The following is a 20709-nucleotide window of genomic DNA, read 5'->3' as shown; positions in this document are numbered from 1 at the left end:
ATGACAAGAGTCAAACGTAGGAGGGGGCCAGGATTCAAAGTGAATGAACCAGTCAAAGGAAACCCATGGGATATCACCCAGATGAGTGTATGTTAGAGTTATAAAATAAACATTGCTGAAAGGGGAGCCTGGCTACTAGTAACTGAAAAGCCAATAAAGTGGTAAGTTTGATGGAAAGGAAAGTTTGCCTTATTTTGAGATCTCCATTGAAGTTGCAATGGGGAGTGGTGAGGGGTGGGCTTCTCTGGTGACTCAGTCAATAAAGAATCAGCCTGCAATGCAGGAGACCCAGGTTCAATCCCTGGGTTGGGAAGACCCCCAGGAGAAGGAAATGGCAACCACTACAGTATTCTTGCCTGGAGAATTACATGGATAGAAGAGCCTGGCAGGCTACAGTCCACTGGGCTGCAAGGAGTCAGACATGACTGAGAGACTAAACAGCAACAATAGGGAGTCGGGGGAGACTCCCCTCACAACTGACTATCAGTGGGCAAGAGCTTTTATAGATGGAAGCTGGGAACTACACGGAGAAACAGCACCGTCAGTACTGATAGTATCTTGAAATTGGCCATTACTGGTCAGGTCAGCCTCATCTTGATCGTTTTAAGTACAGTTAATCTTTAGTTCTAAGGTCAGTTTGTTCCCATTTCTTTGAGGCCAGTTATTGGAATTGTAGCAGCTTATGTCATGGCTACTTCCTGCTTATCATATAGTTAACTTCTTCCACCTGGTAGGGGTTTCTATATCTAGAAGAGAGCTCACAAGATATGGCCCAGAATATTATCTATAGTGCTTGAACTAAAGGTCCTTGACTTTGTTTAATGACTAAACTATTACTGTTTAGTTGTGTTGGACTGCTTTTCTTAAAATCTGCATCTTCTCATTTCTCTTATTAAACAAAACAGTTTGACTAAAGTTTTTCCATAGACAAAAGGAAGGATGAGGCCATGGTGGAGTGGGGCAAGGGCCATAAGTTCCTGCTCTGTTTCAAACAGTTTCCCCATTCTTTATGTTTGTGAGATGGCATTGCTATGCCTACTGGGAATGAAATTTGGTATAACATTTCCACTCTCTATGTCGTTTACTATATTTTATCCCTCCATGAGAGGAGTGATTTATCAGATGTTTGGAATCTATAATCTACAGGTCCACTTTACTCTGTTGAGTGGAGCAATGGTGTTGATTACTAGAATAGGTCCTTTTCCTGCCAGTGAAAAATCTGCAAATACAGCCACCAAATTTTTAATATGTAATATGACTATGGCTTAATATGTAATATGACTATGGCTATAGATTTACATTTGCTCTGCAGCCTAACATTATTGATGATTTTATAAAATTCTGATACTTTAATACCTTTTTAAGAGTTTTATTTATTTTGAGTGGTTTAAAGCCACAGAATATAGTTAAGATTAATCATTACCTGTAGGAAAATTATAGCCCTTAAATTCTTTAGTCACAGGTGTTAGAAGATGAGTCAAATGGTTGTAAAAGGGAGACAGGGTTTTGGGGAAAATATACAGGTATTGCCACCTGAGCTAGGTTTTATGTGCCCACATTGATTTTTTTTTTTAATAGTAAGAGAAATAATAGCTTTTGGAGAATGGTAGGACTCCTGAAAAGTTGTGTTCTTATTGAAGCTTTTAAAATTTTTAAAATATATTTAGAGTTTATATTTTTATCTAACTGTAGAAGGAGCCATTCAGTCTAATACCAGCTATGGGAAGAATGGAAAAGTAGGAAGCTGGTGAAATAGCCCTTCCTTTTCCCTAAACTGCCTAAGCACAGCATTACTAAATTAGTTACTAGCAGGGATGAAAAAGGAATGAAAGATGAGCAAGATGCCCAATACCATGATCCATCAATTATCATGGTTCTTCACCAAAATAGCTGGAAGTTTTAGAAAAGTAAGGATGAACTCAGAAGAGAAGTTTAGGGTCAACATAAATCTTTGGATCCATTATCCTTTATTATCGTTCACAATATTATCCAGAACTTTCATTAGAAGTCATTTGTGCACAGTTTTTCTTAATAACATACAGGTGCAAACAATATAAACTACATGATTGTGTGTCTTTTGGGTTTTCAATATTAATAAAAGACAATAAAATATAAAGATAATAATTGATTGTTAATATATAGATATTTGAAACTAGAGATAATTATTTTAAGGATATCCTATAAGAGTCTAGCTATTCCCCAAATGAACTTCTTTTTTTCCCCAAAACCATTTTCCTAAATCTGAATTATTGGGAACATGTCAAATGCAGTAACATAAAGTAAAAACCTCACAGCATGAAATACTGTTTTTCTAAAATTGCAATTTCTAAGCAGACACATTCTATGCCTATGAAAAAAATGAGAATAAGGCTATTTAAGGGAGATTAAATTATGGGGTTATTAGTTACAAATATAGAAAAGGTCTTATAGGTTCATTTTATCAGACACTAAAATTGAGAATGATGGAGTCTAATTTTGTTATGGATGGTAGTTTTAAGAATAAATATATTTTTTTAACCTGACCCATCCCAACCTTCTGACAGATAATTTCTGAAACAAATCCAGATCTGTCAAAAAAATAGTATTTATCTACATTAATGTCAGCTCTGGCAAGTATAAATTGTCTAAACATTGAGGCATAACCTTCATGAGCTTGAATCTTTTCCTATCCTCAAACCATTAATGTAATGAATAGACAGTAAGGTGAATTGTTAATTCTTTGTGCATTTATCATGCCTTTGTGAACATTTAAAAAAGTATTTTAAGAGGCATTATTTCTTACATTTAGTTTCTTACTTTTTTTTTTTTTTTTAAATTGGGAAGCCTTGTGTAGGGATAAGTAAAATTGCAAAGTAACATATTAAAAAGAAACAAAAAAATTCCTAGGTCTACTGTGGGTTTACTTTTAGAGTATTTTATGCGCAGCTGGCCTTATATGTCATAGTAGTTAAAAGCCTGCCTATCTTGAGATATTGAAATTCCTCTTACACTTTGCATTCATATTCACAGTATATGCTAGTTACAGTTGCTTATTGTTAAACAGTCTTAATCTAAGTGGTTTAGGAATTCCTTGGCTGAAAGAGCAAGCAAGTCACACAAAATAAACCACTCAAGTAAAGTGGGGGAAATTGTCAGACTTTAGAAACAGCCTTTCTTTTTTTTAAAATATAAATTTATTTATTTTAATTGGAGGTGAATTACTTTACATTATTGTATTAGTTTTGCCCTACATCAACAAGAATCCACCATGGGTATATACGTGTTCCCCATCCTGAACTCCCCTCCCTCTTCCCTCCCCATACCATCCCTCTGGGTCATCCCAGCACACCAGCCCCAAGTATCCAGTATCATGCATTGAACCTGGACTGGCGATTGGTTTCATATATAATACTATACATGTTTCAATGCCATTCTCCCAAATCATCCCACCCTCTCCCTCTCCCACAGAGTCCAAAAGACTGTTTTATACATCTGTGTCTCTTTTGCTGTCTCACAAGCACTAATTACCATCCTCTCTGTGTATACAAGGCTGATCTTGCAAACCAGCCCTGAGTCAACACATGTTTATGGGCCTGATACCCAGGTACACATATGTTCCCTCTTTGCTGAATCTCCCTCCCACCTCTCACCCCATCACTTCCCTCTAGGTTGTCACAGCACCATATTTGAGCTCCTTGCATCATATAGCAAATTCCCACTGGCTATCTAATTTTGCATATAGTAATGTATATGTTTCAATGGATGGATGAACATATTATATTCAGCATATTATATAGAGTGAAGTAAGTCAGAAAAAGTAAAACAACTATCATGTATTAATGCATATATATCGAATCTAGATAGATGATGCTGATGAACCTATTCGCAAGGCAGCAATTGGGGGATCAAACATCTATCCTTAAACATATCACTGTGTCCCACTTATGTATGATGTGAATATATCATTGATTACAAACTCAATTAGGGTTTTCGGGACTTTCTTGGTAGCTCGGTTAGTAAAGAATCTTCCTGCAATGCAGGAGGCTTGGTTTCAATCCTTGTGTTGGGAAGATCCCCTGGAGAAGGAAATGGCAACCCACTTCACTATTCTGGCCTGGAAAATCTCATGGATAGAAGAGTCTAGAGGGCTATAGTCCATGGGCTTGCAAGTCATACATAATTGAGTGACTAAACTACGGTATTCAGGAAAACACTCCACAGTATATACTTCTTAAGAGCTTGGAATGAACATGGTCATAAAGCAAAAGTGGTGAGAAGAGTCATGAAATTAATTAAAGTGAATGAAATCTACATTTATGCCAGGAGCTATAGGGGTCTTAACTATATCTATTGTAACATTTTGCTTATCAGTTATCAATCATAAAAACAGTAAATATTTCTTCATGTTTCCTATGGTTATACGTGCCCAGATAATACCAATTTCTGACTGTACATTGGCATGATTATTAGAAGCATCCTTTATCACTCTCAAAGAATCCTAGTTTGACAATAAATTTTATAGCTACTCTATTTTTTGTACACAGTTCAGTATGCTTTATATTTATTAATCTAATTTAATCCTTACTGTAACATTTTAAGATATACACCATTATTACTCTTGTTTTAAAGATTAACAACGCCAAAGCCTAAAGTCAAGAAGTGTGAGTACTGAAGGTGAATTTGAATCAGACAGAGTGATTCTATAATACCATCTCCCAACTATTTATATCTTTTTGGATTTTCAGAACCAAGACTTTGAGTTGTTGGAACATGATTTTTTTTTGGGGGGGGGGCAAATTTAAGGAAATTAAAATATGGAAAATTATTCCCCTTTTCTTTGTAGAAATAAGATGTCCTTGGTATATGTATATAGGCAGAATAAACCAATCCAATATTGTAAAGTAATTAACCTCAAATTAAAATAAATAAATTTACATTAAAAATAAATAAATAAATAAAAAAGGCAGAAGGAAACCAAGAAGATCTAAGAACTGTAATCAGATCAGATCTTAGAAGTTGAGAATGTTTTCATGCCAAAGAACAACAGACTGAGCAACATACTAGAAATTTATTTTCTCATCATTCTGGAGGTTAGGAATCTGAGAATATGGTGTTGGCATGGCTGACTACTTCTAAGACCTTTCTCCTGGTTTTGTAGATGGTTATCTTTTGATATCTTCACATATGACTCTACTGGCTGTCTCCTAATCTCCTCTTATAAGACACCAGTCATATGCCATTTCTAACAGCCTAAGAGCTTTGTTTTAATCTAATTACTCTTTAAATGCCTTATCTTTAAATACAGTCACATTTGGGGGCACCAAGAATAAAGGCTTGAAGGTGTGATTTATGAGAGATACAGTTCAGCCCCTAATAGCTTAAAAACCAGTATTTTAGAAAAGAGAGTATGTCCAGAATGTTTGCATGTTCTATAAAGGTTTTGTTTTCTCCTTAGTTTATAAGAAATATTCCAAAAGAGAAGTCCTTGAAAATCTTAGCATTCCACAATTATGCAAAGTAAAAGCAATGAAATGGTTTTCATTTGAATGTTGATGAAAAGTATTAATACTGTCTGTAATGGACTCCATGGAAAGAGTGCTAATTAAAATTAAAAAAAAGACAAGAATTAAGTGAAACTTTTGTGTTTAGAATTGAACTTGTGCCATTGACTTTGCAACTGCACAAGATTATTTATTCTCAAAGGTATTTTACTGCTGAAAGGTGGTAGGCATCTGTTTATCTCTGGAAACTTTTAGCATTCTAGTCTCTCTATATATACCTTAACATTTAAGTCATCCCAAAATCACTGCAGCTGGTGACTGCAGCCATGAAATTAAGAGGCCTACTCCTTGGAAGAAAAGTTATGACCAACCTAGATAGCATATTAAAAAGCACAGACGTCACTTTACAAAGTTCCATACAGTTAAAACTTTGGTTTTCCCAGCAGTCATGAATGTATGTGAGCATTGGACCACAAAGAAGGCTCAGTTTCATCCACCTCATTAGAACTGATTCAAATGTATTTTTTAATGGCTAAGTAATACTCCATTGTGTATATGTACCTGGTGTATGGCAAAACCAATACAATATTGTAAAGAAAAAAAATATTAATAAATAAATGATAAATGGTTAAACACACACACACACAAAGAAGGCTCAGTGCTGAGAAAGGATGCTTTCGAATTGTGATGCTGGAGAAGACTCTTGAGAGTCCCTTGGACAACTAGGAGATCAAACCAGTTAGTCCTAAAGAAAATAATTTCTAAATATTCTTTGAAAGACTGATGCTGAAACTTAAGTTCCAATATTTTGGGCACCTAATGTGAAGAGATGACTCCCTGGACAATAGCTTGATGCTGGGAAAGATTGAGGGCAGGAGCAAAAAAGGTTGGCAGAGGATGAGATAGGTGGATAATATCACTTACTCAAATGGCTTTAACCTGAGCAACCTCTGGGAGATGATGGAGGACAGACAGCCCTGTCATGCTGCAGTGTATGGGGTCATAAAGAGGTGGACAGGACTTGGTGATTGAATAACCAGTAGGTTTGTCACAGCTTTCCTTCCAAGGAGCAAGCATCTTTTAATTTGATGGATGAATCACTGTCTTATATGACTTTGGATCCTTAGAAAATAAAAATCTGCCACTGTTTCACATTTTTCCCTTTGTATTTGCTATGAAGTGAGAAGACTCTACACAAGGACATCACCAGATGGTCAACACCAAAATCAGATAGATTCTATTCTTTGCAGCCAAAGATGAGGAAGCTCTCTAGAGTCAGCAAAAACAAGACCAGGAGCTGACTGTGGCTCAGGTCATGAACTCCTGATTGCCAAATTCATACTGAAATTGAAGTAGGGAAAACCACTAGAACATTCAGGTATGACCTAAATCAAATTCCTTATGATTATACAGTGGAAGTGAGAAATAGATTTAAGGGACTAGATCTGATAGATAGAGTGCCTGATGAACTATGGAAGGATGTTCATGACATTGTACAGGAGACAGGGATCAAGACCATCCCCATGGAAAAGAAATGCAAAAAAGCAAAATGGCTGTCTGGGGAGCCCTTACAAGTAGCTGTGAAAAGAAGAGAACCAAAAAGTAAAGGAGAAAAGGAAAGATATAAGCATCTGAATGCAGAGTTCCAAAGAATAGCAGGAAGAGATAAGAAAGCCTTCCTCAGAGATCAAGGCAAAGAAATAGAGGAAAAGAACAGAATGGGAAAGACTGGAGATCTCTTCAAGAAAATTAGAGATACCAAGGGAATAATTCATGCAAAAATGGGCTCGATAAAGGACAGAAATGGTATGGACCTAACAGAAGCAGAAGATACTAATAAGAGGTGGCTAGAATACACAGAAGAACTGTACAAAAAAGATCTTCACGACCCCAGATAGTCATGATGGTGTGATCACTTACCTAGAGCCAGACATCCTGGAATGTGAAGTCAAGTGGGCCTTAGAAAGAATCACTATGAACAAAGCTAGTGGAGGTGATGGAATTCCAGTTGAGCTATTTCAAATCCTGAAAGATGATGCTGTGAAAGTGCTGCACTCAATATGCCAGCAAATTTGGAAAACTCAGCAGTGGCCACAGGACTGGAAAAGGTCAGTGTTCATTCCAATCCCAAAGAAAGGCAATGCCAAAGAATGCTCAAACTACCACACAATTGCACTCATCTCACACGCTAGTAAAGTAATGCTCAAAATTCTCCAAGCCAGGCTTTAGCAATACATGAACTATGAACTTCCTGATGTTCAAGCTGGTTTTAGAAAAAGCAGAGGAACCAGAGATCAAACTGCCAACATCTGCTGGGTCATGGGAAAAGCAAGAGAGTTCCAGAAAAATATCTATTTCTGCTTTATTGACTATTGCCAAAGCCTTTGACTGTGTGGGTCACAATAAACTGTGGACAATTCTGAGAGAGATGGGAATACCAGACCACCTGACATGTCTCTTAAGAAATGTGTATGCAGGTGAGGAAGCAACAGTTAGAACTCGACGTGGAACAACAGCTGTATATTGTCACCCTGCTTATTTAACTTATTTGCAGAATACATCATGAGAATCGTGGGGCTGTAAGAAGCACAAGCTGGAATCAAGATTGCTGGAAGAAATATCAATAAACTCAGATATGCAGATGACACCACCCTTATGTCATAAAGTGAAGAGGAATGAAAAAGCCTCTTGATGAAAGTGAAAGAGGAGAGTGAAAAATGTGGCTTTAAAGCTCAACATTCAGAAAACAAAGATCATGGCATCTGGTCCCATCACTTCATGGGAAATAGATGGAGAAACAGTGGAAACAGTGTCAGACTTTATTTTGGGGGGTTCCAAAGTCACTTCAGATGGTGATTGCAGCCATGAAATTAAAAGACACTTCCTTCTTGGAAGGAAAGTTTTGACCAACCAAGATAGCATATTCAAAACCAGAGACAGTATTTTGCCAACAAAGGTCCGTCTAGTCAAGGCTATGGTTTTTTTAGTAGTCATGTGTGAATGTGAGAGTTGGATTGTGAAGAAAGCTTAGAGCTGAAGAATTGATGCTTTTGAACTGTGGTGTTGGAGAAGACTGTTGAGAATCCCTTGGACTGCAAGGAGTTCCAACCAGTCCATTCTAAAGGAGATCAGTCCTGGGTGTATTTTGGAAGAACTGATGCTAAAGCTGAAACTCCAATACTTTGGCCACCTCATGCGAAAAGTTGACTCATTGAAAAAGGCTCTGATGCTGGGAGGGATTAGGGGCAGGAGGAGAAGGAGACATACAGGGGATGAAACTGCTGAATGGCATCACCGACTCAATGGACATGAGTTTGAGTGAACTCTGGGTGTTGGTGATGGACAGGAAGACCTGGCATGCTGCAATTCATGGGGTTTCAAAAACAGTCTGTCATGACCTACTGACTGAAATGAACTGAACTGAACTGATGGCACCGGATGCCAGAATCCTAGTTTTTTGAATATTGAGTTTCAAGCAGGCTTTTTCATTCTCTTCTTTCACCCTCATCAAGAGGCTCTTTAGTTCCTTTTCACTTTATGCCCTTAGAATGGTATTATCTACATATCTGAGGATGTTGATATTTCTCTTGGGAACCTTGATTCCAGTTTGTGATTCACCCAGCCTGGCATTTTACATGATGTAGTCTGCATATAAGTTATATAAGTGGGTGACGGTACACAGTCTTGTTATACTCCTTTCCCAATTTGGAACCAGGCAGTTAGATCAAATCCATTTCTAACTGTTGCTTGTTGACCTGAATACAGGTTTCTCAGGAGACAGGTTAGGTGGTCTGGTATTCCTATCTATCTAAGAATTTTCTATATTTTGTTGAAATCCTCACAAAGGTGTTAGTGTAATCACTGATACAGGCATTGATGGTTTTCTTCTGGAATTCCTTTGTTTTGTGTATTATCCAATGGATCTTGGCAAATCAGTCTCTGGTTTCTCTGCATTTTCTAAATCCAGCTTGTACACCCAGAAGACCTCCATTCTGCTAAAGCCTAGGTTGAGGGATTTTGAGCATAACCTTGTTAGTATGTGAAGTGAGCAAAATTGTACAGTAGTTCAAACATTCTTTGTTAATGCCTTTCTTTGGGATTGAGATGAAACTAAGCTTTCCAATCCTATTGCCACTGCAGTTTCACAAATTTGCTGACATTTTGAGTATAGCACTTTAACAGCATCATATTTTAGGATTTGAAATAGTTCTGCTGGAATTCAATCAGCTCCCCTAGCATTGTTCATAGTAATGCTTCCTAAGTCCCATTTGACTTCACACTCCAGGATATCCGGCTCTAAGTAAGTGACCACACCTCATAATTATCCTGATCATTATGATGGTTCTTTGTATAGTTCTTCTGTGTAGTCTTACCACTTAATCTTTTCTGCTTCTGTTAGGTCCTTATCATTTCTGTCCTTTATATGCCCATCTTTGCATGAAATATTGCTTTGATATCTCCAATTTTCTTGAAAAGATCTCTAGTCTTTCCCATTCCATTATTTTCCTCTTTTTCTTTTCACTGTTCATTTATTTTTTTTTTGATTTTTTAAAAATTTTTTTTAATTTTAGTTTTTTATTTTTTAAATTTTAAAATCTTTAATTCTTACATGCATTCCCAAACATGAACCCCCCTCCCACCTCCCTCCCCATAACAACTTTCTGGGTCATCCCCATGCACCAGCCCCAAGCATGCTGCATCCTGCGTCAGACATAGACTGGCGATTCAATTCACATGATAGTATACATGTTAGAATGTCATTCTCCCAAATCATCCCACCCTCTCCCTCTCCCTCTGAGTCCAAAAGTCCGTTATACACAGCTGTGTCTCTTTCCCTGTCTTGCATACAGGGTCGTCATTGCCATCTTCCTAAATTCCATATATATGTGTTAGTATACTGTATTGGTGTTTTTCTTTCTGGCTTACTTCACTCTGTATAATCGGCTCCAGTTTCATCCATCTCATCAGAACTGATTCAAATGAATTCTTTTTAACGGCTGAGTAATACTCCATTGTGTATATGTACCACAGCTTTCTTATCCATTCATCTGCTGATGGACATCTAGGTTGTTTCCATGTCCTGGCTATTCTAAACAGTGCTGCAATGAACATTGGGGTACATGTGTCTCTTTCAATTCTGGTTTCCTCGGTGTGTATGCCCAGCAGTGGGATTGCTGGGTCATAAGGTAGTTCTATTTGCAATTTTTTAAGGAATCTCCACATCGTTCTCCATAGTGGCTGTACTAGTTTGCATTCCCACCAACAGTGTAGGAGGGTTCCCTTTTCTCCACACCCTCTCCAGCATTTATTGCTTGCAGATTTTTGGATCGCAGCCATTCTGACTGGTGTGAAGTGGTACCTCATTGTGGTTTTGATTTGCATTTCTCTAATAATGAGTGATGTTGAGCATCTTTTCATGTGTTTGTTAGCCATCCGTATGTCTTCTTTGGAGAAATGTCTATTTAGTTCTTTGGCCCATTTTTTGATTGGGTCGTTTATTTTTCTGGAATTGAGCTGCAGAAGTTGCTTGTATATTTTTGAGATTAGTTGTTTGTCAGTTGCTTCATTTGCTATTATTTTCTCCCATTCAGAAGGCTGTCTTTTCACCTTGCTTATAGTTTCCTTTGTTGTGCAGAAGCTTTTAATTTTAATTAGATCCCATTTGTTTATTTTTTCTTTTATTTCCAGAATTCTGGGAGGTGGATCATAGAGGATCCTGCTGTGATTTATGTCTGAGAGTGTTTTGCCTATGTTCTCCTCTAGGAGTTTTATAGTTTCTGATCTTACATTTAGATCTTTAATCCATTTTGAGTTTATTTTTGTGTGCGGTGTTAGAAAGTGATCTAGTTTCATTCTTTTACAAGTGGTTGACCAGTTTTCCCAGCACCACTTGTTAAAGAGATTGTCTTTACTCCATTGTATATTCTTGCCTCCTTTGTCAAAGATAAGGTGTCCATATGTGTGTGGATTTATCTCTGGGCTTTCTATTTTGTTCCATTGATCTATATGTCTGTCTTTGTGCCAGTACCATACTGTCTTGATGACTGTGGCTTTGTAGTAGAGCCTGAAGTCAGGCAAGTTGATTCCTCCAGTTCCATTCTTCTTTCTCAAGATTGCTTTGGCTATTCGAGGTTTTTTGTATTTCCATACAAATCTTGAAATTATTTGTTCTAGTTCTGTGAAAAATGTGGCTGGTAGCTTGATAGGGATTGCATTGAATTTGTAAATTGCTTTGGGTAGTATACTCATTTTCACTATATTGATTCTTCCAATCCATGAACATGGTATATTTCTCCATCTATTAGTGTCCTCTTTGATTTCTTTCATCAGTGTTTTATAGTTTTCTATATACAGGTCTTTAGTTTCTTTAGGTAGATATATTCCTAAGTATTTTATTCTTTTCGTTGCAATGGTGAATGGAATTGTTTCCTTAATTTCTTTTTCTACTTTCTCATTATTCGTGTATAGGAATGCAAGGGATTTCTGTGTGTTGATTTTATATCCTGCAACTTTACTATATTCATTGATGATCTCTAGTAATTTTCTGGTGGAGTCTTTAGGGTTTTCTATGTAGAGGATCATGTCATCTGCAAACAGTGAGAGTTTTACTTCTTCTTTTCCAATTTGGATTCCTTTTATTTCTTTTTCTGCTCTGATTGCTGTGGCCAAAACTTCCAGAACTATGTTGAATAGTAGCGGTGAAAGTGGACACCCTTGTCTTGTTGCTGACTTTAGGGTAAATGCTTTCAATTTTTCACCATTGAGGATAATGTTTGCTGTGGGTTTGTCATAGATAGCTTTTATTATGTTGAGGTATGTTCCTTCTATTCCTGCTTTCTGGAGAGTTTTTATCATAAATGGATGTTGAATTTTGTCAAAGGCCTTCTCTGCATCTATTGAGATAATCATATGGTTTTTATTTTTCAATTTGTTAATGTGGTGAATTACATTGATTGATTTGCGGATATTGAAGAATCCTTGCATCCCTGGGATAAAGCCCACTTGGTCATGGTGTATGATCTTTTTAATGTGTTGTTGGATTCTGATTGCTAGAATTTTGTTGAGGATTTTTGCATCTATGTTCATCAGAGATATTGGCCTGTAGTTTTCCTTTTTTGTGACATCTTTGTCAGGTTTTGGTATTAGGGTGATGGTGGCCTCATAGAATGAGTTTGGAAGTTTACCTTCCTCTGCAATTTTCTGGAAGAGTTTGAGGAGGATAGGTGTTAGCTCTTCTCTAAATTTTTGGTAGAATTCAGCTGTGAAGCCATCTGGACCTGGGCTTCTGTTTGCTGGAAGATTTCTGATTACCGTATCAATTTCCGTGCTTGTGATGGGTCTGTTAAGATTTTCGATTTCTTCCTGGTTCAGTTTTGGAAAATTGTACTTTTCTAAGAATTTGTCCATTTCTTCCACGTTGTCCATTTTATTGGCATACAACTGCTGATAGTAGTCTCTTATGATCCTTTGTATTTCTGTGTTGTCTGTTGTGATCTCTCCATTTTCATTTCTAATTTTATTGATTTGATTTTTCTCTCTTTGCTTCTTGATGAGTCTGGCTAATGGTTTGTCAATTTTATTTATCCTTTCAAAGAACCAGCTTTTGGCTTTGTTGATTTTTGCTATGGTCTCTTTTGTTTCTTTTGCATTTATTTCTGCCCTAATTTTTAAGATTTCTTTCCTTCTACTAACTCTGGGGTTCTCCAACTCTTCCTTTTCTAGTTGCTTTAGTTGTAGAGTTAGGTTATTTATTTGACTTTTTTCTTGTTTCCTGCGGTATGCCTGTATTGCTATGAACTTTCCTCTTAGCACTGCTTTTATCGTGTCCCACAGGTTTTGGGTTGTTGTGTTTTCATTTTCATTAGTTTCTATGCATATTTTGATTTCTTTTTTGATTTCTTCTGTGATTTGTTGGTTATTCAGAAGTGTGTTGTTCAACCTCCATATGTTGGAATTTTTAATAGTTTTCCTCCTGTAATTGAGATCTAATCTTAATGCATTATGGTCAGAAAAGATGCTTGGAATGATTTCGACTTTCTTGAATTTATCAAGTTTAGATTTATGGCCCAGGATGTGATCTATCCTGGAGAAGGTTCCATGAGCACTTGAAAAAAAGGTGAAATTCGTTGTTTTGGGGTGAAATGTCCTATAGATATCAATTAGGTCTAACTGATCTAATGTATCCTTTAAAGTTTGCGTTTCTTTGTTAATTTTCTGTTTAGTTGATCTGTCCATAGGTGTGAGTGGGGTATTAAAGTCTCCCACTATTATTGTGTTATTGTTGATTTCCCCTTTCATACTTGTTAGCATTTGTCTTACATATTGTGGTGCTCCTATATTGGGTGCATATATATTTATAATTGTTATATCTTCTTCTTGGATTGTTCCTTTGATCATTATGTAGTGGCCTTCTTTGTCTCTTTTCACAGCCTTTGTTTTAAAGTCTATTTTATCGGATATGAGTATTGCCACTCCTGCTTTCTTTTGGTCTCTATTCGCTTGGTATATCTTTTTCCAGCCCTTCACTTTCAGTCTGTATGTGTCCCTTGTTTTGAGGTGGGTCTCTTGTAAGCAGCATATAGAGGGGTCTTGTTTTTGTATCCATTCGGCCAGTCTTTGTCTTTTGGTTGGGGCGTTCAACCCATTTACGTTTAAGGTAATTATTGATAAGTATGATCCCGTTGCCATTTACTTTATTGTTTTGGGTTCGGGTTTATACACCCTTTTCGTGTTTCCTGTCTAGAGGATATCCTTTAGAATTTGTTGGAGAGCTGGTTTGGTGGTGCTGAATTCTCTCAGCTTTTGCTTGTCTGTAAAGCTTTTGATTTCTCCTTCGTATTTGAATGAGATCCTTGCTGGGTACAGTAATCTGGGCTGTAGGTTATTGTCTTTCATCACTTTAAGTATGTCTTGCCATTCCCTCCTGGCCTGAAGAGTTTCTATTGACAGATCAGCTGTTATCCTTATGGGAATCCCCTTGTGTGTTATTTGTTGTTTTTCCCTTGCTGCTTTTAATATTTGTTCTTTGTGTTTGATCTTTGTTAATTTGATTAATATGTGTCTTGGGGTGTTTCGCCTTGGGTTTATCCTATTTGGGACTCTGTGTTTCTTGGACTTGGGTGATTATTTCCTTCCCCATTTTAGGGAAGTTTTCAACTATTATCTCCTCAAGGATTTTCTCATGGTCTTTCTTTCTGTCTTCTTCTTCTGGGACTCCTATAATTCGAATGTTGGAGCGTTTCATATTGTCCTGGAGGTCTCTGAGATTGTCCTCGTTTCTTTTAATTCGTTTTTCTTGTTTCCTCTCTGATTCATTTATTTCTACCATTCTATCTTCTATTTCACTAATCCTATCTTCTGCCTCCGTTATTCTACTATTTGTTGCCTCCAGAGAGTTTCTGATCTCATTTATTGTGTTATTCATTATATTTTGACTCTTTTTTATTTCTTCTAGGTCCTTGTTAAACCTTTCTTGCATCTTCTCAATCCTTGTCTCTAGGCTATTTATCTGTGTTTCCATTTTGATTTCAAGATTTTGAATCATTTTCACTATCAATATTCGGAATTCCTTCTCCGGTAGATTCCCTACTTCTTCCTCTTTTGTTTGGTTTGGTGGGCAACTTTCCTGTTCCTTTACCTGCTGAGTATTCCTCTGTCTCTTCATCTTGGTTATATTGCTGTGTTTGGGGTGGCCTTTTTATATTCTGATAATTTGTGGAGTTCTCTTTATTATGGAGCTTCCTCACTTTGGGTGGGGTTCTATCAGTGGCTTGTCAAGGTTTCCTGGTTAGGGAGGCTTGTGTTGGAGTTTTGGTGGGTGGAGCTGGGTTTCTTCTCTCTGGAGTGCAGTGGAGTGACCCGTAATGGGTTATGAGACATCAAAGGTTTTGGGATAATTTTGAGCTGCCTGTATATTGAGGCTCAGGGGAGTGTTCCTGTGTTGCTGGAGAATTTGGGTGGTATGTCTTGTTTTGGAACTTGTTGGCCCTTGGGTGGAGCTTGGTTTCAGTGTAGGTATGAAGGCATTTGATGAGCTCCTATTGCTTAACGTTCCCTGAATTCAAGAGTTCTCTAATGTTTTCAGGCTTTGGGTTTAAGCTTCCTGCTTCTGGTTTTCAGTTTTATTTTTACAGTAGCCTCTAGACTTCTCCATCTATACAGCACCGATGATAAAACATCTAGATTAAAGATGAAAAGTTTCTCCACATTGAAGGACACTCAGAGAGGTTCACTGAGTTACAAGGAGAAGAGAAGATGGAGGGGGTAGTTAGAGGTAACTGGAATGAGATGCGGTGAGATCAAGAGAGGAGAGAGCAAGCTAGCCAGTAGTCACTTCCTTATGTGTGCTCTATAGTCTGGACCGCTCAGAGGTATTTACAGAGTTATACGGGGAAGAGGAGAGGGAGGAAGTAGACAGAGGTGACCAGGAGGATAAGAGAGAGGAATGAGTAGGAGAGAGACAAATCCTGCCAGTAACCAGTTCCTTAGGTGTTCTCTACCGTCTGGAACACACAGAGATTCACAGAGTTGGATAGAGAAGAGATGGGGGAGAAAAGAGACAGAGGCCACCTGGTGGAGAAAAAGGAGAGTCCAGAGGAGGAGAGAGTGGTCAAGCCAGTAATCTCGCTCTCAGGTAAACTTGGGTAGTGAAGTTTGGGTTTTTAAATGTACAAAATTGACAACAAAAACCTAAGAGCAAAGATTAAAAATCTGGAGTAGAGGTTGGATTTTCAAAGATACAATATTAAAGAAAAGCAGAAGGAAAAAGGAAGAAAGAAAAAAAAAAGAATTATTAAAAAACAAACAAACAAAAAAAACAAAACAAAACACCAACAACCATCCAAAGAGTATATATGGTGTTTGCCTTAAAAAAAAAAAAAAAGTCTTTTTGTTTTTAAAAAAATAGTAATGCTAGGTTATAGAAATAAAAATTAGAGGAGAAATAGAAGACTTAACAATTAAAAAAAAGCTCGGAAAAAAAAGGAAAAAAAAAAGCAAAAAGCAAAAAAAAAGAATGATTTTAAAAATATTAAAAAATTAAAAATATATCTGGCTCTTCTCTGATGTTATGGGCCGTGTGGGCTCACTTCCAAGGTGGTTCCCTCTGTTTAACTTCTTCTGTTTGCTGGTTTTTAGGCTCACTAGTTCAGTCGCGCTGTGGGGAGGGGGGATGCTGCAAACAAATAGCACTGTCGTGTGTACACAGTATCTCTGCCCCGCTTGACCTGTCCTTTCTCGCGGCGCACAAACCGCTCCAGCTCTACGATGCTCAGCCGGGAACCGTCTGGGGCCGGCCCTAGGCTGCGTGCACTTCCCCGGTCCAAGCCGCTCAGGTTCGGTGCTCAGGCAGCCCTCAGAGGCACAAATGCGGCTGGGACTGCGCTTTGTGCCCTTCCCAGGTCCGAGTAGCTCAGGAGTTTGGCGAGCGCAATCGCCGTGGCTTGTCACCTTTTCCGCCGCTGCCGCTCAGCTCTCTGGGTGGACCGCTGGCGCACCCCGTGAGGCAGACTGTGACTGTCCAGCACCCCCAGAAGTCTTAGCAAAGGAGCCTGCTTGCAGTTAGGTAAGTAAAGTCTCTCCGGGTCTGCAATTGCCCCTTTCCAGTCCTTACGGCTCTGGCTGCCTGTCCCCGGCGGGGAATGGTCTGCAGCCGGCTTTTTCCGCTCCGTCCTTTGTTCTGTGCTCAGTCCTGGCGGTATCTTATGTTCGAGCTTTTCGCGTGGTAGCTATCCCACAGTCTGGTTTGCTAGCCCAAGTTAGATCGTTCTGGTTGCGGGCGGGGCGTTCCTGCCCGATTCTTGCAAAGCTCTGCAGCCCGCTCCTCCCGCGCGTCCCTGCCCTGCCCCCACTTCCCAATGGCGGATGCAGGCGTCTGTGCTGCTTTTCCGCTGGGGGAGTTACTGGTGGGCTTGTAATCTGTTGGTTTTAATTATTTATCTATTTTTCCTTCCTATTATGTTGCCCTCTGTGTTTCCAAGGCTCGCCACAGACTCGGCAGGGAGAGTGTTTCCTGGTGTTTGGAAACCTCTCTTCTTAAAATTCCCTTCCCAGGACGGGCTTCCCTTCTCGGGACGGAGCTCCCTCCCCACCTCCTTTGTCTCCTTTTTCGTCTTTTATATTTTTTCCTACCTGTTTTTGAAGACAATGGTCTGCTTTTCTGGTTGCCTGATGTCCTCTGCCAGCCTACAGAAGTTGTTTTGTGGAGTTTGCTCGGCGTTGAAATGTTCTTTTGAGGAATTTGTGAGGGAGAACGTGATCTTCCCGTCCTATTCCTCCGCCATCTTTCCCTCTCCTCTCACTGTTCATTTAAAAAGGCCTTCTTATCTCTCCTTTCTAGTCTCTGTAACTCTGCATTCAGTTGGGTATGTCTTTCCCTTTATCCCTTGACTATTGTTTCTTTCCTCAACAACTTTGCCTTCTTTAATTTCTCTTTCTTTGGTAAGTTTTGGTCACTGCCTTCTGTACATTGTTACAAACATCCATCTATAGTTATTCAGGCACTTTCTCTACCAGATCTAATCCTTGATTCTATTAATAATCTCAATTTATAATCATAAGGGATTGATTTAAGTCATTCTTCCCAGGTGGCACTAATGGTAAAGAACCCTCTGGCCAACATAGGAGACATAAGAGATGTGGGTTTGATCCCTGGGTTGGGAAGATCCCCTGGAGGAGGGCATAGCAATCCATTCCAGTATTCTTGCCTGAATAAACCTGTGTGGTCAGGAGCTTGGTGAGCTATGTTTCATAGGGTCACAAAGGGTCAGACAGAACTGAAGCAACATAACACACACAGGAAGAACGTTCCTGAATGGCCTAGTATCTTTCCCTACTTTCTTCTATTTAAACCTGAATTTTGCAATGAGGACTAATGATCTAAGCCACAGTCAGCTCCAGGTCTTATTTTTGCTGACTGTATAAAGCTTCTCCATCTTCAGCTTCAAAGAATATAATCAATCTGATTTCAATATTGAGCATTTTGTGATGTTCATGTGTAAAGTTGTTCCTTGTGTTGTTTGAAAAGGGTGCTTGCTATAACCATTGTGTTCTCTTGACAAAATTCGGTTAGCTTTTGCCATGCTTCATTTTGTACTCCAAGGCCCAACTTGCCTATTATTCATGGTATCTCTCTACCCTCTGCATTTATATTCCAATCACCAAGGATGAAAATGTCATTCCTTTTTTAATTATTCCAGAAGGTGTTGTAGGTCTTCATAAAACCCACCAATTTCAGTTTCTGCAGCATCGTTGGTTGTGCCTTGAGTTGGATCACTGTGATGTTGAGTGGTTTGCCTTGGAAATGAACCAAGACCCAGTATTTTTTGAGGTTGCACCTAAGTACTGCATTTCAGACACTTTCATTGACTATGAGGGCTACTCCCTTTCTTCTAAGGGATTCTTGCTCACAGTAGTAGATATAATAGTCATCTGAATTAAATTTACCCAATTTTGGTTCACTAATTGCTAACATATCAATGTTCAATCTTACCATCTTCTGTTTGACCATGTCCAGTTTACCTTGATTCGTGGACCAGTATTCCAAGGTTCTATGAAATGTTGTTCTTTATTGCCTCAGACTTTACTTTCACCATCGGATACATCCAGAAAAAAGCATCATTATGCTTTGGCCTAGCCACTTCATTCTATCTGGAGCTATTAGTAGTTGCCCTCCACTCTTCCCCAGTAGCATACTGGATAACTTTTGACCTCTGTATCTCATCTTCCAGTATCATATCATTTTATCTTTACATACTGGTCATTGGGTACTTAAAGCAAAAATATGGAAGTGGTTTGCTATTTCCTCCTCTAGTGGATCAAGTTTTGTCATAACTCTACACTTTGACCTGCCTGTCTTGAGTGGCTCTGCATGTCATGGCTCAGCACTTCATTGAATTATGCAAGGTCCTTCAGCATGCCTTCACAGGTCATAGCCTTGTCATGGCAAAAGGGCTTGTGTAACTTAGAACCTTTGAGCCATGCTGTGCAGGGCCACCCAAGACAAATGGGTCATAGTAAACAGTTCTGATGAAACATTTTCCACTAGAGGAGGAAATGGCAAAATGCTCCAGTATTCTTGCCATGAGAACTCCATGAAAAGTATGTCCAGATATAAGATTCTTATCTTCAGTGGAGGCAAACAAGAGGAAAGGTTGATTTTATAAATAATAAACTTTTCTTTGTTTTCATATAGTGGAATATATTTTGCTTATAAATTAAAATGTATTCATTATAATCAAATGTTTCTTAATATATGTCATCATCAATACATCTTATACATAAGCACTTAAAATCTATGGATCTGAGACAGAAACTACTTCCATATTACTATTAGAATAAAACTTTCAAATTAAGTTGAGTTGAAATAATTACAATGTTTCTATGAAACTTACTTGACAACTCCAGTAATTTTATTGTCTATTATATTTACTACTTTTTGTCTATATAGCAATTTAAATCAATATAAATAATGATTCTGTAGACAAATGTCACTTTTGCTTACCATTCAGAAATTTTCTGTTAAGATTGTAATTAAATAAGAATTGTAAATTCTTCTTTAATACTAACAAATAGAAGCAATTTTATTATTTGATGATTAAATATGGTGAAAATATTTGATAGTACCAGGGAAATATTTTATTCAAATATGCACGTTTTATGCAAAACCAAAGCTATCAAAAATCTTGAAAATCTGAAATGTCATACAAAATCAAACCCCACTTTGAATTTTAAAGATGTTGTGATCAGATCAACTATTTGAAAGACAATTTGTTAACTGGTTTATTTGTTGCATTGTCAATTCTTTTGTCCTTTCATTCTAGAATGAGTCAGTTCCTCAGTAACTATGATGTATCTGACAATTGTAGAAATGTAGAGAATTGAAAAATGAGAGATGAGTACAACCTTCAAATAAGTTACAATTTAGTATTTACAATTTAGATATTTGTAAAATTAACTGTAGTACAGGGTACAGTGCAATGAGAAACTTAACTGAGTTATGAGTTCTGAAGTAAAATAATTCTTTCAATCGTGAAGTATTGGGGAGCATTCCATTGACAGTATAGCATTTGAGCTGAGACTTGATAGGATATTGAAAGCCATAAATTTTAATATGCAAACACAAGACTGAAGAATAAGTGAATGCATCTATGTCTCAGAAAACACAGAGTCCCAAACTAGACTTACTGATATAATGGGTGAAGACTGTTTAGGAAGTATGTTTGCATCCAGA

This window comes from Ovis canadensis, chromosome 15 (assembly GCF_042477335.2).
Source record: "Ovis canadensis isolate MfBH-ARS-UI-01 breed Bighorn chromosome 15, ARS-UI_OviCan_v2, whole genome shotgun sequence".
NCBI classification, from domain to species: domain Eukaryota; kingdom Metazoa; phylum Chordata; class Mammalia; order Artiodactyla; family Bovidae; genus Ovis; species Ovis canadensis.
This window is presented reverse-complemented; position numbering follows the sequence as displayed.